The sequence below is a fragment of the Ascaphus truei genome, chromosome 2, assembly GCF_040206685.1.
Source record: "Ascaphus truei isolate aAscTru1 chromosome 2, aAscTru1.hap1, whole genome shotgun sequence".
NCBI classification, from domain to species: Eukaryota; Metazoa; Chordata; class Amphibia; order Anura; family Ascaphidae; genus Ascaphus; species Ascaphus truei.
The window spans coordinates 177,546,618-177,574,278 of NC_134484.1; the positions used below are offsets into that span (position 1 = coordinate 177,546,618).

Sequence of the window (27,661 nt, forward strand, 5' to 3'; positions counted from 1 at the left end):
GTATACCTTTTGTTGCTGTTTTTATTTGTTATGTTGCTGTCTGTATTCATTATATGAATTGCATTGCGTCGCCCTTCCCCACCCATTTTACCCATTCTACCAGTCAATCCATGCCATGGCGTCACTATTTGGGACTATTTGTATGGGACTCTGCACTCAGATGTATTACTGCACCCTTGATGAAGATAGGAGTACCGATTGAAACGTGTAGGGTGGTCCCTTTCATGTTCGAGAGCACTGTGCTGTCTGTCTGCTCTGCTACTTGGCGATACTGCTGTGAGACTGGAGCAGTCAAAGACAGAGGATTCCATTGGCTGTGATGACACCCGCTGTCCACTCCGAAGGAGGATCACATGGACCCTCCAGCTTCCAGCTACAGCCACTGCAGAGAGGCACGACTGAGACATCTACTGGACCCAGAGTGGTCAAATTGCCTGTGTTCTTGTGGGAGCATGTGAGTTGAATGGGCTCACTGCCCATGTATGTGTTTTTTAATTAAACTGTATTACACTATATATTTTTTCTTTTTATTTATGGTCCGGGAGAGTTCCTGCCTTATAACTGCTCCAGATCAGAAATCTGGAAACACCTGATTTAATCCTTTAGCACGTGAGTGGGCATTCATTAGTGTGATATTAATCAAGCTATTTGATACACATTTGCACTGTGTTGTTTTTCCTTTTTTTTTTACATGCCTGAGGGGAGTTGTGCGCTTTGGAGTGTTTTTGTTGCCTTATCTAAGGGTGTTGAGAAACACCCTCATACCAGCTGCATCTCCCTATTGGTGATATAAATTATATTTGTTTTTATAAATTATCAGTAGGTGATTTGGGGTTGCGCTTATTTTCTGTGCTGTTCTGTAGGTAGTGAATGCACTGTACAAATATGATGTAATATGTTCCCACTGCAGTTAGCACATTAACATCTCAGTCAGGTCTAAAACACTACTTTTCACCATTATCTCTTAGGCCGTGATTATACTTAAAAACTTTTTTAAAAAATCACCTGGCTGATTAGGACTTTTAGAAAATTCTGATGTGAGAAACAGGAGACAGATTCCTTAGCTCACATTTGTGCTGACACAAGGAGAAGGACGACTGCAGAGATTTTCTTAGCCCACAACTGGGCTGACCTGAGGAAAATATGATGTCTTGATGCACACAAAAGGACTGTATGCTGACAGTAAGACAAGGGGACAATACCTCTATACCTGGACACAGAGAGTGCCATAGCACACAAGGATGCTGACCCAGGAGAACACAGAGGCCTTCCCCTACGGCTACAACAGAAACAGATAACAGACCTTCTTGTGGGACTGTTGTGTATATATGTTTAGGGTGGTAATCAGCTTAGCTACCCACCCAGTTAAAGGTTTAGATATTCTCCAAAGTGAAGTAGGCCTTTATTTATTTTTTAATGTTTTGCCTTGTTAAAGGAACAGGCACAATAAAGCCAAGATATAATTTCCCCCTAATCGGTCTCCATTAAATTTGCCTCTGCTCACATGTCTTACAGGGGGGGAAAAAACGATTGCTTTCAATGGATTTATTGCTTTGATAAATGGTGCTAATTTTTGGCCCAGTTTTGCAGTCCCGTGGTTTGATACATTCTGGTTTTTGAGGTATGCAGTGTAAGCATACAGCTCTCAGTGAGTGTAATTTATCCACACAATTCTAGATTCAATAGTATTTGTGCTATATTTACAATCTGCTCAATACGTAATTATTCCATACTCTGCATTTTCATGAATGTAAGACATACATTAAGATTCAAGAAAGTGGAATGAGTCTTTTACAAAATGTAAGTTTGTCCATCATTTTTTTTTTCAACCCGAAAAAATTATGTTAAAGAAACATAAGATTGTTTATTCTTTGGCCTTCAAATGACATGATGACATATTCAAAACGATAAAGACAATGTAACCGACAGCACCCTAGCCCACTAGGATCGAAACTTGTACGTCCAGTAATGCCACATGTATCAGACTATAAAATACAATAAACAAACTTGCACTGACCCAGTGTTACTAATTGTAACTGGTGCCCAGGTCCAGTACCCTCACCCTTGGGTACAATAAACATACATAGAAACATTTAAGTCAGACCAGCACTAAAAAATAAAAACTTCCCATCTCATTACTAGAAAAACTAATTTATTACAAAAAAGTAGATTGACAAAAATCTATTTAATCAAGGCAAATAACGTCACAAAAAGTATATGAGCAAGTTTAAAAATAAACGGATCTCCAACGCCACACTAGTGTTTCAAGGCTTCCTCGCCCTTTCCTTAAGACTTTTTGTGAAGGTATTTGCCCTGGTTAAAGTGAGTTTTGTACATTTACTTCTTTGTAATAAATAAAAATTTTCAACTAACGACGTAGCAAGTTTTGATTTTGATCTTTATGAGTGCTGGTCTTACTTACATTTTTCTATGTAGTTATCAGACTAACCATACCCTTGATAGCCTCATGCATTCATGGAACAAACTTACTTTCAGATGCATATTTATTTTTTATGACATTGTACAGTATGTTACTGTATAACAACATAATAAATCACAATAAGATGAAATCACATTGCGAAACTACCATTTGCCATTATGACAAAAGTTTGATCAATGTATCCTACCCATGAATTTATTTAGTGACATTAAGGAAGAGAAGCGCAGTCACTTTGTTTGCATTCCCAGTCCCTCTAGCAGGGATTAATTATTCTAACCATCACACTTTGACTTTTCAGTTACCAAGCATCTCATCCATTACAAATATATATACTGAAACATTTGAACAAGTGTCCGAGTAGTTGGGGTCAAAGTACCAACTTAACCCGCCTCTTAGCCTTGAAGAGGGATCATTTATGTTGAAGTTCATCAAAGATTGTATTATTTAGCAGGCAAAGTATTTTGCGTGCGTTTACTTTGCAAGCATACAACACAGCTTACCTTACATGTTTAAGTGTATGTATATGTAGGGGCGACACGTGCAATTTACATACAATACCCAAGTACACATGTAGCAAATCGTACAGGTGACCTCACTATCTCGGCTTTTTCCATTTCTAAAGAGACAGTAGGTGTGTGAAGCCACCACTCAGGTTCACTACATCTATACGTACGTTATCGCACCTGAAGTTACCAATAATGCAGGGGCTGAAATCACAAACAAACTGTAAGCCTTGTGTAGGTGCCACTAATTCTATAAACTTCCCATGTCTCAAAAGTCACTAAGCTTATTAGTATATGTTTATATGGCTTATCGCCCACAAGCACAAGTGAACTGATACATATGATGTTTTTAATGTTATCTATTTTTTTTTTTCAATAATGAATAAAATATTCCATTTATTTTTAAATGATAGGCCTACTGAAAAATTAAAAACAGACAATTGACTATTTACAGTATTTTTAGCCAAAGGAAGGGGATTTCCTTTCCTTTATATTTTTGTGGGTACTTATCCAACCCTTTGGTTGCTGGGCGGAACAGTCCAAGTCCGTATTCCCGGAATTCCTCAGATCATTTTGACAGAGTGAGAGATTGAATTCAAATGTAAGAAGTTGTATATATACATATATCTCCTGAATCGTTCCTCCAAATAGATTAGGGAAACTTGCCTGTGCTGAAAAAGGAGCACACCTGAGGTACCTGGCTGGGAGACATGCTAATGGCTCTCTCTCTCTCTCTCTCTTAAGAACCCGACAATGGATTTTATCTGTGTTGGGATTCTTACAAATCTGTCCGGTAAAAATCTAAATTGTGGATTGGCCTTTTTGAGAGTGATCTGCGGAAATCCGTGGAACAAATTAACCTGCTAATCTTAGTGTAAGGGTTCCAGTCGTGGGTTTGACAAACTCACACTTACATGGCTGTTGAGGTTCCTGGCAAACCTCCTCCAACGTGTGTATATATTTTGTTCTATCAATTCATTTCTAGTATATCTATTGTGCATTTTATTAATATGTATTCATTTCCCTTGAGTCCAGTATGGCATGTACGTTAAGTATGTTGTGCTCATGTATTTGTGATGTTTTTATTTGTGTCATTAGTAGGTTAGATTTGTGATCATTTTTTATCACCATACATTTCTTTTTATGTATGTGTCTGTTTGTATATTTATTCTTTGTTGAGTCCAACATGATATGTACGTCAAGTATGTTTTGCTTTATGTATTCACTTGTGTCATCAGTGGGTTAGATATGTGACTATTCACATTTATCTACCATCTCTTTTATGTATGCAGTCATATGTTTCCATTTATGTGCTTATTTGTATGTTCTAGGATGTATTTAGCCATGCATTTGTCACATGTACACGAGTGTGTGCATGTCAAACATGTGTCTTAATGCATGACTATGTCTGAGTCATTAGTGGGTTCATTTTTTGTACCTTTACTCCGTATTTTATTATATTATGTAGTTTTATGTTTTCATTTCCATGTACCCTATCTACATTTATATGTTTGTTTAGGGATGTATGTTATGGATCTTTAGGGCGTTTTTTTCTGATATAACACTAATTTGAAGGCTTCACTGCATACTACCTAAGAATCCATATTGGCCGAGGAAGTATCTGCTCCGCTATTTCTAAGCAGCCATAGGATTAGTTAGACAAAACTCCTGAAGAAGCGTCATATGATGCGAAACGCGGAGAGGTGACGCCAACACGCAGCTGAGAGTAGGCGTGACGACGTATGCTCGGGCAGCTGTGATCATCCCCCTGCTTGCACGAGGGTGCGGACTCCATCCATTGAGAGCTGTAACATCTAGCAATACTATCAGACTTTTTGAAGTGAAACTTCTTTAGTGGCACCTAGTCAATTTTGATGGAACAAAACTCCTTCATGGAGACAAAAATGTTAAACGGAAATGACATCACGCTCCTAACGGCCGGCCGGTCCCCCCACACACCCGCTGTCACATGCCCGCCGCACCCCCCACACACCCGCTGACATATGCCGCACATGTGCAGTAGTGATGGCGCTGCTGACGGACGCCACACATTCGCAGAAGTGACTGGCATCGCTCAGTTCTCCGGCGCGCATGCGCAGAGGCTTCTGGAGCTCGGCAGTGCGTCGCGCATGGACAGCAGAGGAGATGAAGACACAGCGCGCAGACCACCCACCCACACACTGTCACACACATACACTGTTACACACACACACACACACACACACAGACACACAAACAGACACAGACACAGACGAGGAATTCACAGTTATGCGCAGAAATAAAATTACGTTCAAAATAATCTCAAAAATAAAAATGGCTAAGACTAACTTAGAAAGAGTGCGTGAGTATCGTGCTTGTACTAGAGCTACGAAAACACCAAAACAAACACCAATAAGTCACCTACAACGCAACAGAGAGTGGAGACAACGAAAAAAACAACTTGAAAACGTGAAAACAACACCCACAACTGTGGCTTTACCTTCATGTAGCCCTACTCCGTCGGCAAGTACTATCAGTAATCCACCACATAATACCGAAATTCCAGAGCAAACGTCATTACCATATAATTTACATCTAAATGCTCATCGACACTTTGAAAGAACATTCTCAAACAACATGTTTGGATACGAATGTGACATTTGCCAAAGAGTATGGTTCAAAAATGATATCAAAACACCTGCTGAGAAACATGCTCCACTAATACAAACTGTTTTTCAACAAATCAATGTTAAGGACATAGTCGGTGGAGTTGCTATATATCATAACAAACACAGCAATAGACATATTATGAGGCCTCATATGCATATAATTGACCGTCAGACTACAGGGTTAGCAGTTAATGTCCCACCAATAGGAGATATATGTGCAGCAGAGTATATCTTACCTAATGGCAAAATTGTCCTCTCTATCCTCATACAGTATATTGTTCCCCAAACCAAACAGTACAGAATATCATCAAATCCATTCAGTTCATTCAACTACCGTACTCTATTGAAGGTGAAGGCTTGTTCAACAAACATTATGACAAACTACCCATCATATTAACTGGTGATTTTAACATCAACATTCTATCTCAAGAAGCTCTACCACTTATTACATTACTACAAGAAAAATTCAATTTAACTCTCAACACCAATCCAGCCATAGCAACTACAACATCCGGATCCACTATTGATGCGTTTTTTCAACGACATTTAGATAGTTTACAATCGACAATATATGTATCTCACTTCAGTTATCATAAGTTATCGATTATTTCATGTATTAAAAATGGTAGTATGGATTTTTAAAAGCAAAAATAAAACTATACAATTGTAACATCTATAAATGATTCCATTTTATTACAAACATCTACAACAACATCTAATATTATTGTTACTTTATATGTTGCTGACAACACACAAAGAAGTTTCACTTACTATGCGCGTGCACAGCACACACAGCTTTTTTTCCCCCATACTTAGGTCCGTGGGCTTTGGATGCGTGTGACCCCCCTTTCGCTTTTGTGGATGTTTGGGTCTACAAGGATCCTATTTTATTACGTAAGTTTTATTGAGTCAAGCTTATAAATGTTTTAATGATCTATGACTCATTGTGTTTTCTCTTTTTGCGCTTCTTATTTTATATGTATGTCCTGGCAAACCTCTCCCTGACTGATTGATTGGCTGCAGCTGTTCCTGGACTTGAGCTGCAGCTTGCCTTATTGCTGCCTGCTGTGTAGCTCTGCACCTATTGGCTCTCTTTGCCATTTAGGGTCAGCCTCTCCCACCAGGAAGGGGCTGAGCATAATTCATTGTAACCAGTGCTTGTCACAAGCACCTTTGCTTTGCCTGGCCTGTGACTATTCTGTTCCTAAGGCCTTCCCTGTGATGAAGTCCTGCACTGAAGCCTTCTCAGTTCCTGAGGCCTTCCTGTGCTGAAGTCTTCTCGGTTGCTGAGGCCTTCCCTGTGCAGAAGCCCCTGTGCTAAAGTTTTCTCTTTTCTTGAGGCCTACCCTCCCTGTTTGCTGAGGAATTTCCTGATACCAACCCCAATCTGTGACCCCGACCCATGCTCCAGTGCCACCTGCCTTGACCCCAGCCTGAATATCGACTACGCTGCTCTCTCCTACCCTGACCCGGCTACCCACAACTACGGAATCCGCAATCCGGACCCAGCTTCACAGCTCCAGTTCAGTGTTCCTTATCCTCACCTTCGCCCTATGGTCAGGTCCTTGTTTGTGGTGAGCACGTCCAATACACCGAGCCAGATCTCAATCGCCAATCTCTAGCTTGGAAGGAATTTGGCACTGGTCCTCTGTGACTGTGGTCGCATGAAATGAACAGTTTGTTTCTTCCCGGGTGCTCGGGTTTGGCACATTGTGGATCAGGTAGACAGATTGTTGGGAGGGGCTCGAATTGACCCGGTGGTCTTGGTACATGTTGGCACCAATGACAAAGTTAGAGCAAGATGGGGGGTCCTAAAAAATGATTTCAGGGATCTAGGCCAAAAGTTTAAGGCAAGGACCTCCAAGGTAGTATTTTCTGAAATACTACCAGTGCCATGTGCTACCGCAGAGAGACAGTCAGAGATTAGGGAGGTTAATGCATGGCTAAGAAAGTGGTGTAGGAAAGAGGGTTTTTGGGTTTTTAGAGCACTGGGACTCCTTTTCTGAGAGGTGCCATCTTTATTCTAGGGACGGTTAGCACCTCAATGAAGATGGATCTTCTGTGCTAGGGGGGAGAATGTTAAAAAGGTTGGAGGAGATTTTAAACTAGGATGGAGGGGGGAGGGGAATTAAACAGATAACGAACTAAATGGAATAGATGAGGATACAAGGTGGTATGGAGGTAGAATGGGGGCAATTGCAAGTTTGACAAGCAGTGAGACACCCATAGTAAATACAGATAATACTAGAAAACTTCTAAAGACTAAACCAAGTGGGCGCAGAAAGGAAGGAGCAGATAAGATAATAGTACAGGCTGAAAAAAAACTGAAATGCATGCTTGCTAATGCAAGAAGCCTGACAGATAAAATGGGGGAGCTTGAATTAATAGCTGCAAGGGAGCAGTATGATATAATAGGCATTACTGAAACATGGTGGGATGAAACTCATGACTGGACAGTTAATTTAGAGGGTTATTCTCTTTTTCGGAAGGATCGAACAAATAGAAGGGGAGGTGGAGTATGTTTATATGTTAAACCGGATCTAAAACCTATTATAAGGGATGATGTCTATGAAGGGAATGATGAAAATGTAGAGACTTTGTGGATAGAAATTAGCAGCGGAGGTAAAAGTATAAAGAAAATGTTTGTGAGAATATGCTATAAACCACCAAATATCTGTGAGATTGGGGAAGCTAAAATACTGTTTGCAAATGGAGAAGGCATCAAAACTGGGTCATGTTTGCATAATGGGGGATTTTAATTATCCAGACATAGACTGGGGCAATGAGATTAGCGTTACAACAAAAAGGAACAGGTTTTTGGGGGTGCTTAAAGACAATTATATGACCCAAATTATTGAGGAACCAACCAGGAGAGGGGCAGTTCTGGATTTGGTCATATCAAACAATGTAGAAGTAATAACAAATATTCAAGTACTGGAACATTTGGGTAACAGTGATCATAACATGGTCTCATTTGAAATGAATTATCAAAAAAATAGATTACTTGGGTTCAACAAAGACCTTAAACTTTAGAAAAGCAGATTTTAATAAACTGAGGTCTAATCTACAAGTAATACATTGGGATGATGTTTTTGCAGGGAAAATGTAGAAGATAAATGGGCAGTCTTTAAAACATTGTTAGAAAAGCACACTTATCAGTGAATACCTTTGGGTAATAAGTATAAAAGAAATAAGTCAAAACCAATGTGGCTAAATAAACAGGTAGGGGAGGAAATGGACAAGAAGAGGAAGGCGTTTAGATTCTTTAAGTCAGAAGGGACGGAGACATCGTATCAGAATTATAAGGAATGTAACAAAAATTGCAAAAGGGCAATCAAATAAGCAAAAATGGATAATGAAAAAAGGATTGCAATAGAAAGTATGGTCAACCATAAAAAGTTCTTTAAGTATCTTAATAACAAAAAAATGAGAAGAAAATATAGGACCCTTTCAGTGTGAGATGGGTAGGCAGATTGTTGGAGATAAGGCAAAACAGAGGTATTAAACAAATTATTTGCCTCTGTGTTTACCAGGGAAGAATCAATTTCGATGATAGTGCCGCAGGAGGAAGCCACAACCTCCATATTAATGAACAGTTGGTTAACTGAGGAAGAAGTTCATAGGCAGCTTGAAAAATTTAAAGTAAATAAGGCACGTGGCCCCGATGGCATATATCCAAGAGTTCTCAAGGAGTTATGTTCAGTTATAGCCAAACCATTACATTTAATATTCAAGGACTCCATTTCCACAGGCTCAGAACCACAAGATTGGCGTAAGGCAGATGTGGTGCCTATATTTAAAAGGGAGCTGGATCACAACTAGGGAATTACAGATCTTACGCCTGACTTCAATAGTGGAATACATATATTCAGGAATACCTAATGGAAAACAAAATTATTAGTAATAGTCAGCATGGATTTATGAAGGATAGATCTTGCCAAACTAACCTTATTTGTTTCTTTGAGGAGGTAAGTAGGAATTTAGACCAGGGTAATGCAGTTGATGTGGTCTACTTAGATTTTGCAAAGGCTGTTGATACAGTTACACATAAGAGGTTGCTGTACAAAATAAAGCAAATTGGACTCAGTAAAAATATATGCACCTGGATTGAAAACTGGTTGAAGGACAGATAAGAGGGTTGTCATAAATGGAACTTTTTCAGGTTGGGCTAAGGTCGGTAGTGGAGTACCTCAGGGATCGGTACTGGGACCACTGCCTTTTAACTTGTTTATTAATGATCTTGACTATGGCATCGAGAGCAAAGTCTCCATCTTTGCTGATGATACTAAATTGTGTAAGGTAGTTGAATCAGAGCAGCATGTAATTTCTCTCCAGAAGGACTTGGAGATATTAGAAATTTGGGCAGGTAAATGGCAGATGAGGTTTAATACAGATAAATGTAAGGTTATGCATTTAGGAAGCAAGAATAAGCAGGTCGACTTACAAATTATATAGGGATACATTGGCGGAATCCTTGATGAAGAGGGATTTAGGAGTGCTTGTAGACAGCAGGCTTAGCAATAGTGCCCAATGTCATGCAGTAGCTGCAAAGGCAAACAAGATCTTATGTTGCATTAAACGGGCAATGGATGGAAGGGAAGTAAACATAATTATGACCCTTTACAAAGAATTAGTAAGACTATACCTTCAATATGGAGCACAATTTTGGGCACCACTCCTTAGAAAATACATTATGGAACTAGAGAGAGATGCAGAGAAGAGCCACCAAATTAATAAAGGGGATGGACAATCTAACTTATGAGGAGAGGCTAGCTAAATTAGATCTATTTACATTAGAAAAGAGGCGCCTAAGAGGGGATATGATAACTATATACAAATAAATTCGGGGACAGTACAGGGGGCTTTCAAAAGAACTATTTATCCCAAAGGCAGTACAAAGGACTCGGGGGCATCCATTAAGGTTGGAGGATAGGAGATTTCACCAGCAACAAAGGAATGGGTTCTTCACAGTAAGGGCAGTTAAAATGTGGAATTCATTACCCATGGAGACTGTGATGGCAGATACAATAGATTTGTTTAAAAAAAAGGTTGGACATCTTTTTAGAAAGGAAAGGTATGCAGGGATATACCAAATAAGTACACATGGGAAGAATGTTGATCCAGGGAATAATCCGATTGCCAATTCTTGGAGTCAGGATGGAATTTATTTTTCCCCTTATGAGATATCATTGGATGATATGACTCTGGGGTTTTTTATTTGCCTTCCTCTGGATCAATAAGTAAGTATATAGGTTAAAGTATCTGTTGTCTAAAATTAGCCTAGGTTGAACTTGATGGACGTACGTCTTTTTTCAACCTCATCTACTATGTAACTATGTAACTAATTATAAGGGCCACTAGGATCCCAGCCTTTGTAATATTCTGGGAACTCAATGTCGTTTGAAAGAGCTTAATGAACAGAAAAATATTTTTGCTTGTAAAAAAAAAAATTCCTCCATCCATCCCTTTTTTTCATGCACACACCAGTTTAATGTAGGGACCAGAAACCCAGGGACCATTCCAACAACAATTTCTTTTTACTGCTCACTTAAAAGCAAATGTTTAAAGATCCTAATATGGTTAAACGGAGATTATACTATAAATAAGTAATGCGCTGTCAACCTATCAAGGAACCTCACTCTCCAGTGTACAAGCACTGTTTAGATATCAATGTTTGAGCTGCCTCTCACATACTGTACAGATGTTATCAGACTTCCCTTCCCTGATGCCACAAAATAAAAATGCTGTAGCTCCGAGGAACATAAAATACACATGGAACCGGATACATCAACCACCGATAAAAGTGAGTTAATATCGTACCCAGTAAAAAGAAAATAACGGTTCTTATTACCGCAATGCTAAGATGGTTCACATCAACATTGCCGTAATAATTTATCGGGTGCAATATTTAAGTCATGATGTGTAAATTAACATGACCGTTAATAAAGTGTTAATTACCGCATTGCGATATCATAGGCTTCTATAATATCTATTATTACAGAAGCCTATGATCAAAATAGCATTAATTTGTTTGATTCCTGTGGTTACCAAGGTATACCACAGGCACCAAAAAGATAATACATTAAATAAATACACCACCCAACCCCATGCAATGCCTTACTAACTGCTAAGTTAACCAAGGGGTTATCCCCTACCACCCCCCCCCCAGGTGGCCTAACCACCCACCCCAGGGTAAGTACCCCCATCACACCTATTGCCACCAACCAAACCTAACACCCACCCTCTGTACTAATGGGCAATAGCCCTATTACAATATTTGGCTAATAGTGCTTTTGGCCATAAAAAAAATGACACGTCTAATAAAATACAACACTACATTAAAATACATTTAAAACACATTGTAACCATACAACTATTGTTACTGTGGCTACCTAGGCCCTCTCAATGGGCTATCAATGGTAAACTGTATTATAAAAAATAACAATATTAAAATACATTACTTACCCCCATATGTGTAGTTTAGAAAGCAATAAACGATAGCCAGATAATAGTCTGCCACCCTCAAACAAAACTAAACATTCTTGAATGATTACTTGTGCACCCGAGAGAAAAGTTTCACCCAGGTCACGATTTAGTTGGAGGAATTTATTAAAAAGGAGAATATCATGTGACGTCATTTACGCTGCATAATAACAAGCACATATTTGTAATTGTTGCAAGGAGACGCATGCAATAAGACTATACACTACATGAGTAAGAGGCACCAAGGACAGGTTGGGACAGTAGGGGTAGATGTGACTGCTTTTAATTTATTATTTATTTATTTATAAAATATTTTACCAGGAAGTAATACATTGAGAGTTACCTCTCGTTTTCAAGTATGTCCTGGGCACAGAGTAAAAGAAAATATATATTATGAACGTATGAAACAGTTACAGACCAGGTTAAAATGTGAGACAGCCTTAGATTTGAAAGAACTTAAACTGGTGTTGGATGTGAGAGTCTCTAGTAGGTTGTTCCAGTTTTGGGGTGCACGGTAGAAGAAGGAGGAACGTCCGGATACTTTGTTGAGCCTTGGGACCATGAACAGTCTTTTGGAGTCTGATCTCAGGTGATAAGTGCTGCAAGTGGTAGGGGTGAGGAGCTTGTTCAGGTAGCTGGGTAGCTTGCCCAGAAAGTATTTGAGGGTGAGACAGGAAAGGTGAACTTTGCACCTAGACTCTAGTGATGACCAATCTAGTTCTTTGAGCATTTCGCAGTGATGTGTGTTGTAGTTGCATTGGAGAACAAAACGACAAATTGAATTGTAGAGGGTGTCAAGTTTGCTAAGGTGGGTTTGAGGTGCCGAGCCATATACTATGTCTCCATAGTCAATAATTGGCATTAGCATCTGCTGTGCGATACGATATGATTTTAATAAAGGTCAAGCCCTCCATTACCCCTACCTGTCAATAATACATTTGTATTACGTTATAGATATCTATGTATTATGTAGCCTGGTTCCAGCACTTCAGGGACCAGTGGTTCATTTTGTGTTCAGGAGAAATGTTGCAAAGTTTTGTGACCTTTCCGTGTAACTATTTTTATGTAACCAAAGTTATGTTGTATTTCTACCCACCAATCAGGGTCCTTGTCATATTGAAGATACCTTGCCTTAAATTTCTTTTACGTAAACCATGTTATGCAATGGGGTATAAAAGGTGGGAGGGAGGCCCCAGTGAGAGAGAAGAGGTTGCTGAACTTAATCTCAAGCTATTGCTGTTGCTATGGTGGTTATGGGCATACAGCAGCGGCAGCTTTTATTCGAGCAAAAGCCGCCGGCTGCATGCGTCTGGGAAGCGGGTAGCCGCGGCGCGTGGCGGCGCACTGTGACGTCACAGTAACATGCGCGCCCGGCTTCCCCGTCTTCCACGGCTTCCCTAGGCTTCCCCGACACCCCTGGAGATCAAATTAGGGTAAGCGGGGGTGCGGGGAAGCAGAGGGGCAGAGCAGAAGCCGGGTTCGTGGTCCGGAAGGGGGGGTAATTGCGCGCGAAGTGGAGGGGGGGTGCGTGGGGGAAACGCGGCTGCGCGCGTTTTTTACTGGCGGCAGCTGGGGTAGATCCCGGCATGCCGCCGGCATTTACTTCAATAAAGTATGTCGCTACTGTAAGGTGCAAGTCCAGGTCCTGTTGGACCCTGTGGGAGAAGAACCGGGAAAATCTTCTCACGGAGGTCCCTGCACCTAGATCTGAAGGATACCCCAGTTCCCCCAGTTGGGAATATATGTTGTATGTCTATAACAGTTGTGGATATGCTATTGTTCAATAAATTCAATGTTATCAACTCTGTTGTTCTGTCTGGTAAATTGATCCCTGGTGTTATAGTCCTGGTCTCCCGTGACACAGATATCCATTTGTCTCAGGTTTAGGAGCAAGACGGTCAAAATTAGTCTTGTTACATCCACCATAATCGCCTGAATCTATTGATATGACTCAAGTGTTTAAGAATGAGAGAAAGGAAGTTATGAGTGCATTTATACATTGAGGCAGGATTTTAAACATCTTTTTTTTTTTTTTAGGAGATTTTTTCCCCTGTCTTAAAACTCAACCTAGCAGCTGATTTACGACATGGGGTGGTCTTATGTAGTTTTCAATGGGAGAAGAATGGTATTCTAAGCACTGTATTTTTATATATATATATATATATATATATATATATATATATATATATATATATATATATATATATATATATATATATTAAACCATTATTTAATAAGTACTGTAATGCGTTGGGGCTTTGAATGAACTGTTGCATGCTCTGGAGAGAGTATTTAAATTTTCAGACACATTTTGCTACAACAGATTTTTGTGTGTTAAGTGCATAGTTTTTTTTATAATAAACAGGGACCTGACACCCTTGCAGATATATATTAATTACACATGTTGTATATTTCTTGGGTGGTGGCAGTGGATAGACATGATTGCAATTGAGTTGGCTAGAGTAGGCTGTATTAACCCTGGTTGCATATCTAAGTCACATGCTCACTTGTGGGCTGTTCGTGACAGAGAGTATATGGGGAAATATTGTTCATTTGAGGGACCTTTGTGAAGGTGAGAAGTGGGCCAGCGACAGAGCTGTGTATTAACCGCTATCCCCTATGTAGGTCACGTGCTCACAGGTGTGCCATATGTGACTAGGGCTATTGGCCATTAGTCTCGATGGGGGGGGGGGTTGTTTGGGAGGAGTGAATGTAGGAGTGGTGGATGATGGACGTAGTTGCCCCGGGGGAGGGTGGTTAGGCCTCCCAGGAGGGGGACAGTGGGTGTCAGAAGGGGTTAACCTCTTGGTCACCTTAGTGGTCAGTAAAGCATGGCATGGTTATGCTTTACTAGCCACTAAGGTGGCCAAGGGGGTTATGTAATGTAGTATGATGTTGATATCAATCCCTTTTGAAACAAATGCAGTATTAGGCCTCTTTTTATCGGATCAGAGAAAAAGTGAATTATTTTTGCCGGTGCAACAGGAATGTATTGTACTATAAAAAGAACACACTTTTTTGGCAGATAATACCGACTTTTTAGGGTACCACAGTTTGATGTATCTAGCCGATGGTGTCCATTCTCCTCTACAGGGCCTCTCATAGCATTTATCCATGGTACCACGCTCACATTCCTGTGGTTTCCCACGTCAGTGGTGAAAATACATTTGGCTACAGTACATTTGTACACGCATTATTTACTCTCCTTGGAAGGTGGTATAGCATAGTGGTTGGGGTGTTGGTCCTGCATAGTGGTTGGGGTGTTGGTCCTGCATACATAGACTTCTGGTTTTAATTCCCACCAGACCCATTCCACAACGTGATCCTGGGCAAATTGTCTCAGCCTCTTTCTAACATGTGCTTAAAACAAGATACATATCTCAATGTACATTTCCGGATGCAAAAAAATAAATAAAAAGATTTACCAACAGCTTGTGATATACATGAAATCCCAAGTCTCAGACACCTTCCTATTGTGCAAGAAGCAGGTGCCACTAATTCTGTAAAATGAAATAACACCAGCTCCTCCAATGATTTTTTTCCCCGTTATCTCTTTATATCAGCTTACCAACATATGTTTCTTCCATGAACTAAAATATTGATATGAACCCAGTCTTGCTGTATCAATTCAACAAACAACTTAACAGTTATCATCACGCAGCAACAAAAGCTTTTTTGTAAAAAAAAAAAAAAAAAAAAAAAAAAAGCCTAATCTTACGTCAGCATGTCTGAGATTTCAGACAGTCAGCCAGCCAGCCAGCTTCGTGTGGCCAGAGTTGCTGTGAGCAAAACTGTACGCTTAGCACGAGGAGGTGACCTTCAGGTGTATGGATGGGGAAGTCAGACTTCTCCTTAGAACGTTTCTTAAGTTTTTGGGATGCCAGGTCCTCCTCGTAATGCTTTCTCCCCCTCGAAATTGGTCTTTTTTTTTTTTTTGGCAGAGGACATTGAATGATAACACTACAAGTCAGCTGACTGCTGTGTCACAGAGCTGCTGCTTTCTACATTTTCACAACTGCAAGAGCTCTTTCTGCTGCAGTTTTCTAGTCGCAGTGCGGCAATGCAGACGCGTGGGACGGGACACGGAACAACATTGTGTTTTTCTCTCGGATGTTATCATTATGTGTATTTCGGATACCAGAAGGATTTGCCCTCTTTTGGTTAAGAGCAAGAAAGTAGCCGAGATTGGGAACGCTGACTTCGAACTTGCAGCGTTTTTCAATTAGGGAAGCACTGCTTGGAGACTTGAATTCCAAACTGCCTCCGAAGAACGAAGAAACATCTGTTTTCTCACCTTGCTTAATAGTAGTTCTCTGTGCGACGCTACTGTACCTGCAAAGAATAGAAGCCTAAGACAAAGGATCGGATGCTTGCTTGTGTCTATATCTGGGGCCTTTACAACCATTCTACAGCTGAAGCTTCTTTTTTTTTATACGTCCTTGGTTACATATAACGCCGACAAAATAGAAGGATGCAGTTTCTCTCTCACATGAGTAAGAACAAGGCAAAAAAAAAAAATAGGCAGAAAAAAAAAAAAGAGACCAGACTTACTGACCTAAATCAATCCCAATCCTTCTCTGGATACAGGGCAGCAGCAGTCTAGCAGTGACACAACCAGCCATCAAGTGGAGAATTTCTAGGATTGCAATCTGCATTAGTTGGAGCATGACTGAACGAAACGCACTACTTTTTCCCCCCCCTTATTTAATTGTTTTTCTTTTTTAGCTTTGATTATTTGCTGCTGCCGTCTTTTTGTTGTTGGTCCTGTGCCGCTATTAATTGTGCTTGGTCTAAATGCACATTCGTGTGGATTAGTCTGCCTGTAATGCAGTCCTTATCTGCTCCTGCTGGAAATCAGGGCACTAAGTCAGCCTGCTTTAACAGTTGTTTTGCGTGATGCTATGCAGCTAGGATGGCTCGTACGCCGACAACAAAGGAGGAAGCACAATGCATCACTTTATCTTCTGGGTTGTTACAGGAGCATAACTCTTCTTCGCTATGATGCCCACCTCCTTTTTCTTCATTTCTTTCTTTTGTTTCTAATTCATCTAAACGAAGAACCTAACAGACATCATCTTGGATGTGTTTTTTGCTATAATGATTTGGGGGGGGGGGGGGGAAGAAATACAGCCTGTGGAGACTGCGATGTGAGACTGCAGCACATTTGAGGTTATTGCCAATTTGAAATACTTGGTTTGTTGAAGCTGAGCCCTAAGGGACAAGCTCAGTAACTGAGAAAGAGATTGTAGATAAAGAAATAAAAATGACAAGCATAATGGAGGCTCTGCAAAAGAGACTGTCAGAGAATCAGTTCATGGATAGCAATTTCTTCAGTATGAGTCTGAATAATTCATAGATTGAAATTACCCTGCTTTCACCTTTCCATTTAAACCGGCATGATCTGAATCTCTAATAAATTTTCAAGATAAAGTAAAATGCCAATTTGAATCTGAAGGGCTTTTGAAACCAGATGCAGAATCCTGAATCTTTCGATATCTTTCACGATTATCCTGTGAGAACTCCCCTTCATCACGAAGAACCATTACCAGGGAAAATTACTGTGATTACAATAGCAACAATAGAATACCATCAAATGATCTCTAATTTACCTAATTTTTGAAGACTGACAATCCCGCATCAATGCTCTTTGTGACACCAAAGCTGCCTACCTTGGATTAGTATTCTACTAAAACAAAATCATTTTCCTTGTTGCATATTCTGTGCTCAAACTATGAAAAAAACCCAAATAATCTAGTTTGCGATCTAAGCACAACGTAAGGTAGATGTGTTTTTAATTATCTTTGTTTTGCTTTGCACTGTGTGATGCCAGTGACCAACATGTTTATTCGCTGTTTTTAAATAGATGGAAAGACAGTCTTCTCTCTGTAAGCAAAACAAACAAAAACTGCCTTGCTTTATGTGCTACTGTCTCTGGCAGTTGTGTTACTTTATACTTTGGCTGAAATACTGCACAGGTGCATATTGGTTGTATTAAATGGTCACGGACGATAGCCAGTAAATGGCGTGAACATATTTTTGGGTGTTTATGCATGTATTTGTTTAGTGTGCAATTTGGACATCTTTACTTATTTTTGCATGTGAGCTCAGAGAGTAACTTTTGGTAACTGGTTTAATCGTTTTGTCTTTGAGTGTATTCCCCGCACTTAACATTTATAGACCGGAACCTTGTCCAACTAACAATTGCTCACTTGTAAATCAGTCCATAAGGAGATTAAGATACACAGCAATGTGAAACAGTAGATAACCTGGATATGTAAGTAATTGTGTGTATATATATCTAAATGAGCGGAATATTGGGTAGTGTGTATATACTGTATATATCTATATCGATATATATATACACACACTACCCAATATTCCGCTCATTTGTTTTCTATAAAAACTATATACATCAACAATAAAACTATATTGAAATCCTAGACATTTGTTTTTATTGCATTAAAGATCTTGTAACTGTGATCATTTTGTTGTACTCCCGAAATATAAAGTTTTTGGGGCATTGTTCTTACAATTATTAGCTATTATGATTTGTGTAAGAGAACTGTGTGCGGTACATACAATATGTTTGATATTAGCTATAACAATGTTGCTATGATAGTACAGCATTTCTCTTCAGCACAGAAGAGACAGGTTTTGCAAATATTTTTCTTACCTAGATCCATACATGAAGTATAAAATAAATGCGTTCAAAGTTCCTTGAAGGCTTATTTTTTTTTATTATTATTCTCCTTTAAGATAACATATTAGGTGGATTGCATAGATTGAAAAATCACTACTTCTTTGAAGAAATGCAGCCATGTTCAGAACTTATTAAAAGACTAAAAATAGGTAAATATCTCTGAAGTGCTGCGGCTGGAAAAAAAAATGAGCTTTGATAGCATTAAACGCATACCAACATTTCAGCAATTTCTGTGAAATAATAAATGACTCCGGATTTGTACAGAATCAAATAAAAATCACCTCGTCAACCAATGAAAATATACATTCCTTTCAAGTACAGTACCAGATCAAAACTTCACATATTTTGTAAGCAAAAAGTGATTCACTTTTATTTAAAGATATGTTTGAAAAAAAAACATGCAAAAGGTAGTTTTTGCTAGTGGTTTTTATAATACACGTACATACAAAACATTTTAATAGTATTATTACGCACGGTGACCTAGATACTGTATGCTTTGTCTTCTTTTCATCCCACTGCAAAATGTCACTCGCAGACACTCATTTGTTTTTGATACCGAGTGAAATTGTTCTTGCTACTTCCCATGGGCTGTATTCCTAATGTTGTGTGTTTTCAGGTACAGATCCCAGTGACTCAGCCATGTCTCGTTCAATGCATGAAACATTGCTTTGTAACAGTGACGTTTCAATAATTCCGTAATGGCGTTCACATTTGGAAAGGGAACTGAAACACTCTGTTAGTAGAAAGTTATTCAGTTCTTTACCATAACATATATGGCACATGGCACATGGCACATGGACATCTTTGGTCAGTTAACCAAACATAGAGCACAGTATAGGCTAATATAGTTAGATATTTAGCTATTTCTCTCTTTCAGCTCTGTAGAGGACTGTTGTATATTTTGTTGGCCTCAATACAGTGGAGGGATTACATTTACTGAAAAAAGACTCCTGAATATTGGAATGGCCATCTGTTTTATTACTTTTGGGTGGCAGCATTATTTGTGTAATTAAGCAAATAGTTTTAGACACATTCTTTAAATATCACTTAATTATTGTTCACAGAGGTTTGTTTTCTGTCATTTATAGGGTCCACACAGACTTAGACATAAAGGTGCCCCCTTGTTCATTTATGAACTGTGCAGCAGATACAGGAAGTGGAAGACATTTTTGACAACTAGGTTTAAGGTCCACAGCTGGATCCTACCCCATCATGTGCGTAGCTCTGCATTATAGCAAGGGGCTGTCATAATGTACACACAGTACATATCATTTTTGGGCAGGGAAGTATTAAAACAAGCAAAGGCATTGACGCTCATAGTGGATGGAGGCCCCCAGCATACCGGGGGTTATTCATTAAACTGGGATAGTGCTGATAGGAGTACAATCACAAATCGGTTTCTGTGTGATAGTGCACTCACACTGTATTTGGATCAGATCAAATCAGCAGTCTTGCTGTTGTAATGTACAAACGCAACGATGATTCTATTTAATTTTCTGCTTTGTTTTGGACGTTTAGCATGGCATGGTGTCAGCAGCACAATATCCAATAAGATTGATTCAAATGCTACATTACATTTTATGCTTTATTCTACAAATCAAGCATGTCGATTTGTGCAAAAAAAAAAAAAAACAGATCGGGCATCCCGACTGCAATGTTGAACTGCATTTGATAAGCTGTGCTTTTCTTCCAAATGTTGGAAACCCAACATATTACATTGGTTACAAATATACATGTATGTGGCTTGTTTCCTAGAAATGTGGCTGAAATTATTACACAAATTTGACAGAACATTTTCAATACCGGTTTATTCCTATACACAGACCTTTGCCTATAGATCACGAATTACAAGTGCATATGCTTCACTTAATTCAGAAGTATACTCTCCGTTCAAGTCCATATCTGGTTTATTTTTAGGTTTTTTTTTTAAACGTGATCTATAAACCGAGAAAGGTATTAAAACAGTATTTGGCTAATATGGCCCACAGACCAGATAGATGTGCAGTTAGAATTGCAACAACATTGAAATACAGTAAACAGCTCTGACGCGCACAATAATTTTTTCAGCCAATTCATGTCTACCGCTAGGGAGCGCACGGCCCTTCACCTCACCTTTTTTACATTTATTTTAGTGATCCTTTTAGCTACGCGCTACAAAATGAAAACTTTCTCACCATAAGATCCAGTTATTACAATATGATACTAATGATAGTGCTTATATGAAGCCGTTTCGTTTAATGATTTTACCAACCACACTAAACCCATGAGTGCATTTGCATGTCTCCCTCCTGTCCCCAAACCCGCTTTGTTCACCCCATTCACATATATTGGGAAGAGTTTCAATATTTGACCGTTTACTTAATCTTAATCCAGAAAATAACATTAGATGAATGTTAACACTTTGAAGTGTTCACATCCCCAACATCCCATTGATAACATACTTGCATACAATAAAATACTGTTTCCATTGGCATTGTAATCCAGGAATATACACATGAATGTCAAAGAAAAACTCTGTTTATCGCTGAAGTCTACAGCAAGCATGGGTGGTGATGTGTGTTTCTCTTAAGTCTTATTATATACATCTTCCCTGAAAGAAAATTGTTTCAGTGGATGTTAGCAGGGGGATTGACAGAATGTGAAAAAACAGCATATTTTCTTCTGTACTACTGTACTGTATAATCACATGGTCTTTTGGCATGCCAAGTGTCTATGACAGAATTAGGTAATATGCCAAATTTGACAAAAAAAATGGAACAGCACATTTTTAGAATGTAAAAAGCAAAAATGTCAGCTGGTAGGATTTATTTGCTGCATCTTTTATTACGTTTATTGACTACCCATTGCTTCAAACATTTACCTTTTCTAGAAATCGGAATTGCAGAAATAATGTATTCAAGTTCATTTTACATTAGGTTTTCTCAATGACAAAGATAAAAAAAAATTTTTTTACAGGTTATTTAGGTTATTGGTTAACTCCTGTGAGGCTTTAAAATGAGAAGAGCAGCCAGATAACTAATGAACCAAGGTATTCACCATGGGACCCTATTGAATTTAATCTGGCAGTAACCCAACTACAAATACCCACGTTGGTTTATAAGGCTGTATCAAGACAGTCAAGTGGTTGCAGAAAAAAAAAACATTTCAGATGTCACAATTCTCTCAGTACCGATATGATTGATAATGTTTCTTTTTACACTCTGGAATGGTATTGAAGTTATCCAATATGCTAAAAGGGAATCTGCAATAGATTGAATCAAAATGCATTAAATTCTTCTCTCTCCAGCCTAGTAACATAAAGGTGAATATTGAATGCCAAGAAAAACTTGACAAACAATTTTGACGCATTGATGGCACACAAGTGGTGAATACTTGTAATGTATTATTGCAAAGCATTTGCACCAACTCTTAGCCACATTGTTGTCTTTGTGAAACAACACATCAAAATTGGTTTTATTGAGTGGAGCAGAAAGATGCTTGAATTTGCTTCTCTTCTTTGTGTCAGTTTTATCACAACATAACTTTTAGCGGCACTTTATATGTAAGCCACAAAGTAATTTTACAATTTGCATGTCCTACATTTATGGTACTGTATCTGATTTCGTCATTATGATAAAATATATATATGTAAAAATTCATATTATACTGAAATGGTTTAAAGTTCTGGTCCAGTTTTGCACCAGCATGTTTTTAATTAAAAGTAGATGTACAGCTTACACACTTTTATAGACAAATAGGATTGTCAAATTGCCTCAGAGATTAAATAAAGTTAAGCTATATACTGTGTGACATAGTCCTAGGATGGTGGGCAGCTTTCTGTCAGATTTATAGCAGAAAGTGCAGACATAGTGTGGCTGTGATCCGCCCCACAGATTCACAGTCACCAAGGCTGGTGGATAGGAAATCCATACCAGACTTTACAATGGTTCTGGTTTCCTTCACCTGCTCTCCTAATTGAGGAAGAGGAATATATTGCAGTTAGGTTTGCTGCTTCAGTCTCTCTCTTAGAGCCTGGAGGCTGGGAGGACGCTGCTCCCCAGGATTCAGTTCGGGGTAGACACCCCCCCCCCCCACGTGTTGCAGCATCTGAGGATCTATTGGGACGCTGTCCCATCTGACAGTTAAGGACTCAATGCTATATCTGTGTGTTATTTAAAGTTGGTAACTGGCTTACCCAGCCAACATTGCAGATATGGATATGTATGTGAGTTAGACTCCTGACAGGAGTAGATGTTGTTTTTTAATGATTTAGTTTGTTCTTAAAGTGACGGTGTTTAAAAATGTTTAGTGTCACTAATGAAAAAAGAAACTTCTGAAGGTTGAGGGCTGTCCCCCTTTTCTACAAATTACACCCTAGAAGACTGTGTCGCGATGAGCCTGGGCAAACGGCAGCGCTACATAAAGGGAGCCGTTTGTCACATATCGTGGAGAATGCGGGCAGACACTGAAAAATCTGTGGGTTTGAGAAAAAAACATAGGAATTTAAAATGGCGGTAAAGTGCAGACTCTGCGAGTGAAGTCTATCCCACTGTCTAAGGTCAGAGAAATCCTCCAAGAGATAAAGCGGAGCACAGCACAGCAAACAGAATACAGGGGCTAGACACCGGCAATGATAAAAATCCTTTATTCCATGAACAACATCATGGCTAGGGATGGGTAAAAATCTCTACTGTCTATCCCACTGTATATGACCAGTTGTACTTACAGCATACACAGAGAATGTGTGAAGTGTAGATGCAATACACCCAGAGCTCAGTAGATGAAGATATATTAAGGCCCTGAACCCAAGCAGAAAACCAAAATGATTGCTGAAGAAAATGAAAATTGCTTCTAGCAAGTGCTGAGTGCAAAGACTGCCCTGGCGGGTATGAAAAGATTGCTGTGCTGTGTAAAGCTAATGCCATAGGCAAAGTGCTGAGTGTCAAGTTTTCCCTGACGGGTTTTTAAAATGGCCAACATGAAATGTTTGCTTTGTAATGTACATAACCATGCAAAACAGTGTCAAAACCAGGTGATTTTCTAAAGGAGTCAGTATGCTGGGCCTGTCATGAACCAGGTCACACGGGCGAAGTGTGTCCTCAAATTTTCAAATACAAACAGTGGCAACAGGAGCAGCACCAGGAATTCTGTCTCCCACAGCTGCAAAAGCAAGCAAAGCGTTGTGAGCGCAAGGAAGATGTGGAAGCTGATACCAGTGAGTGTGTGCCCAGTAATACTGATGTCTCTGGAGCTAATAAAGCAAATAGAAAGAATAAGAAAAAGAAAAGTATTTCTCAAGTCACAGAGGAAGTGACTGAACCTCTTGAGCCTGCGATATCAGGACAACATGCGTCAGAAAGGCGCCGAGATGTTCTGCAGACCGGAGTGACGAGTGGAATCGTCATGGGAACAGTGGCAAAGGGAAGCTGAATCCTTGAACCAGGGTAAAGAGGCCTTTATTTCTGCCCTCCAAACTGCCCGTGATTATGAAGTCCTTTGGGAGCAATTGAATAAGGAGCGAGAAGCGAACGGCAAGGTACAGGAGGCTAACGCCAAATTGCAGAGGTGTGTATTCCCAGCTATATGTGAGTACGAGGCTTTGAAGAAAACAGAGAGTCTCTTACGGAGTGAGTTGGAGTAGGTGACGACCAGTCTGGAAAAGGCAAACATTGCGGCAGCTGCTGTGGATGGAAAGTAGAACAAGTTGGATTGACTAATTGCTAACCTGAAACAGAAATATGGGGAGGCTCTGCAAGAGATTCGCAATTGCCATAGAGAGTTGGAAGTCTCTCAGAAAGAGGTTCACGCTCGTAGCACAGCGCTGGAACATTCTCGCCAAGAGGGCCATGGTCTAAACACAGTGCTGTGTACATTGAAGGAAGCCTTTGAGAATGCCCTGAGTGATTTAGAGACTGTAAAGAGAGAGAATGGAAGTCTGAAAGAAGAAAATTCAGATTTGTTTGACCAGGCTAGTGAAGGAAAGGAGAAGCTTCACCAAGCAGAAAAAGTGACAGAACAATTGTGTCAGGAAAATTTAGAAGTACAGGCAGCACTGCAGAATGCAGAGAATGCTGGAAAAAGAATGCCTCGCCCTGGAGCAGCATACACAAGCAGAGCATATACTGCAGAACCAGCTCCAAGAGCTGCGTACCCATCTACAGGAGGCCAAGGAGATGGGGCGAATGCTACAGAAAGAAAGTTTCCAGGCATCTTACAAAGTACAAGTGCTACAGGAGCGTCTAAGTTTATTGTATGTCTCCACAGAACAGCATGAGCAACTGAAGGTCATGCTGAGCATCACAAGAGTATCGCTGGAGGCGGAGCTTAGAAGCCAGGTGACTGTATGAGAGGGAGCACGAGAAGGTCCAGAAACTAGAGCAAGAGACAGAGACCCTGAGAGGAGAATTGCATGATGCAATCAAGAAAAAAGGTCTCTCACTGGACCAGCTCCAAAGAGAGAAAAGTGTTCTGACACTGCAGAGCGTTTATTCAAGGAAGGATGGCGAGAGAAAGCTATTTGCATAAACGCTCTGCGACTGTCGCCATACAGTTTGCCTTCACAGGGAGGAAAGCTCGCCTGCTGTTTCGCCAGACTAAAGCAGCTCGGGTTATTCAGTCATTCTGGCGAATGAGGCAACAAAGAAAGAAGTATCAATACTTGAAGGAATGTGTGATTCTACTACAGTTAAAGGTTAGGAAGTATCAGCAACAAAGACGCGTTGGACGTGGGAAAAGCTGCAAGAGTGGTTCAGTCTGGATATCAATACTACCTCCTAACCAAGCAAGCTGTGCGTTCTTATAAGCGAATCTGCAATGCCATTGCAGTATTACAATTTGCTATAAAGATGGAGTCTCTAATAAGAATAAGATGGAAAGGCGTCCACAATCGTACGCGGGGAAAAGCGTCACTGGATGTCCAGCGGTACTCCCGTCAGAGTAAGTTAATGAGTCAAGTGGCCGGCTTGACACTACGCTATGAGACTAAGATGGCTGATGCCTGCAAATTGGTGGATCTCGCGGTAAATGAGAGGACCCTGCTGTAGCTGGAGCTGGACAAGGTCCGGGAGGGCATGAGACAGAACGGATATTAAGTACTAAATTGAAGTCTGAAAAGATGAAGTTGGAGAAAGAGATTCCAATGCTAAAAGAGATACGTTGGTCACAAAAGGAAACCATGGAAAGTGAACTCAATGCCCTCACTGATGACAAAGAGGACGGAGAAATAATTGATTTTGATAGTGCTGCTGTTATTCCAGAAGCAGATAGGCACCCTCCTGAGAATACTGAGAATGAACTCCCTGATCTGGGATTTAAAAATTCAGAGCCTCAATTTCATTTGCTGTGTCCAGATGATTATCAAACTAGGGAAGGCAACAAGGCCACCACAGAAGATGTTTTAGCCAAATGGGTGGCAGTTCCGGCAAATACAAAGTGGATGGAAAATCCTGAGTTATTAACATTGACTGTGTGCAATACAGCAAGCGTTAAAATGAAGTCTGTGGATGTAAGGGACTGGAAGTTAAAAAAAAATGTGTTGAAAGTAACCGATTAGGTTACAAGTGCGGACTATGTCACGGACACTTAACCTTGCAACATAATTCGCTTGTGCAATTATATCATATATTATGCCTCTAGAGCCAGGGTGGGCAACCCTGTCGCCATTCGCCACTTGTGGCGAATTGGCACTTAAACTGTGGCGAACAGGTATCGCCGGGACTTCCTGTGCATCCCCCTTCTTTCTTCTCCCCTGGTAGGGAAGGAGCGCACTTCAGCGGTGTGACGCGCTCCCCTCTCTCACCCCCGGCCGCTCCAGCACATGCGTGCCGTGCGCGTCCACTCCAGCACGTGACGCGCGCCCACTCCAGGGCTCCAAATGCGCGCGCTCCCTCCCCTCTGAGCCGGCTTCAGAAGTTGCCGCGCTCCCCTCCGAGCCGGCTCCAGCTGACGCGCTGACGTGCTTCCCTCCCCCCTCCCTCCCGCCACCACTGCCTCCGTCGCCTCTGTGCCGCGATCTGGTAGGAATGGAGGGGAGGGGGGACTGCTGAAAGGGGCTGGGGGGAGGACAAGGGTGCTGGGGGGAGGACAAGGGTGCTGGGGGGGAGGACAAGGGTGCTGGGAGCAGGACAAGGGTGCTAGGGGCAGGACAAGGGTGCTGGGGCAGGACAAGGGTGCTGGGGCAGGACAAGGGTGCTGGGGGAAGGACAAGGGTGTTGGGCGCAGGCCAAGGGTGCTGGGGGCAGGACAAGGGTGCTGGGGGCAGGACAAGAGTGCTGGGGGCAAGACAAGGGTGCTGGGGCAGGACAAGGGTGCTAGGGGCAGGACAAGGGTGCTGGGAGCAGGACAAGGGTGCTGGGGGCAGGACAAGGGTGCTGGGGGGAGGAAAATGGTGCTGGGAGGAGGACAAGGGTGCTGGGGGGAGGACAATGGTGCTGGGGGAGATGATGAGGGGGGTTAAATGAGATGATGATAATGGGGGTGAGGAGATGATGATGATGAGGGTAGTGGTGGTGGCGTGAGAGGAGGATGAAGGGGGTGAGAGGATGAGGGGGTTTGCGGTCTGAGGGCCATTCTATAGTGCATGCGCTTGCTGCACCGCGTGCGCGGCAGTTATAGTTGGCTGAGGTTAGTCAGCCTTTTTATAATGGTGCCGTGCGCGCACGGTAGTGAGCGTGTAACCAGCCAACGGGGGAAGATGAGGAAAATAAATATTTTGCGCTGCTACCTCAGCTGAAATGTGTGTGTATGTGTGTGTATGTACGCATGTACAATGTTAATAAATAATTTATTAAAGTATTTATTTATTTCAAACGTATTTATAACACACACATATACATATACACACGCATACACACAGTACCTCACTCGCTCACAGCATACACATAAAAAGCATGTGTCACGTGCATGCGCG

At 40.7% G+C, this 27,661-nt stretch overlaps 1 long non-coding RNA gene across 2 annotated transcripts in view; it reads left to right on the forward strand.

The window, feature by feature from the left end:
* The first annotated feature begins 15,808 nt into the window (after positions 1–15,808).
* LOC142486989 (uncharacterized) overlaps positions 15,809–27,661 on the forward strand; it is a 49,930-nt gene continuing 38,077 nt past the window's right edge. For both annotated transcript variants that reach the window (XR_012799102.1, XR_012799103.1), the window contains exon 1: positions 15,809–17,853. This is a non-coding gene — a long non-coding RNA (uncharacterized LOC142486989). The remainder of the gene's footprint in view (positions 17,854–27,661) is intronic.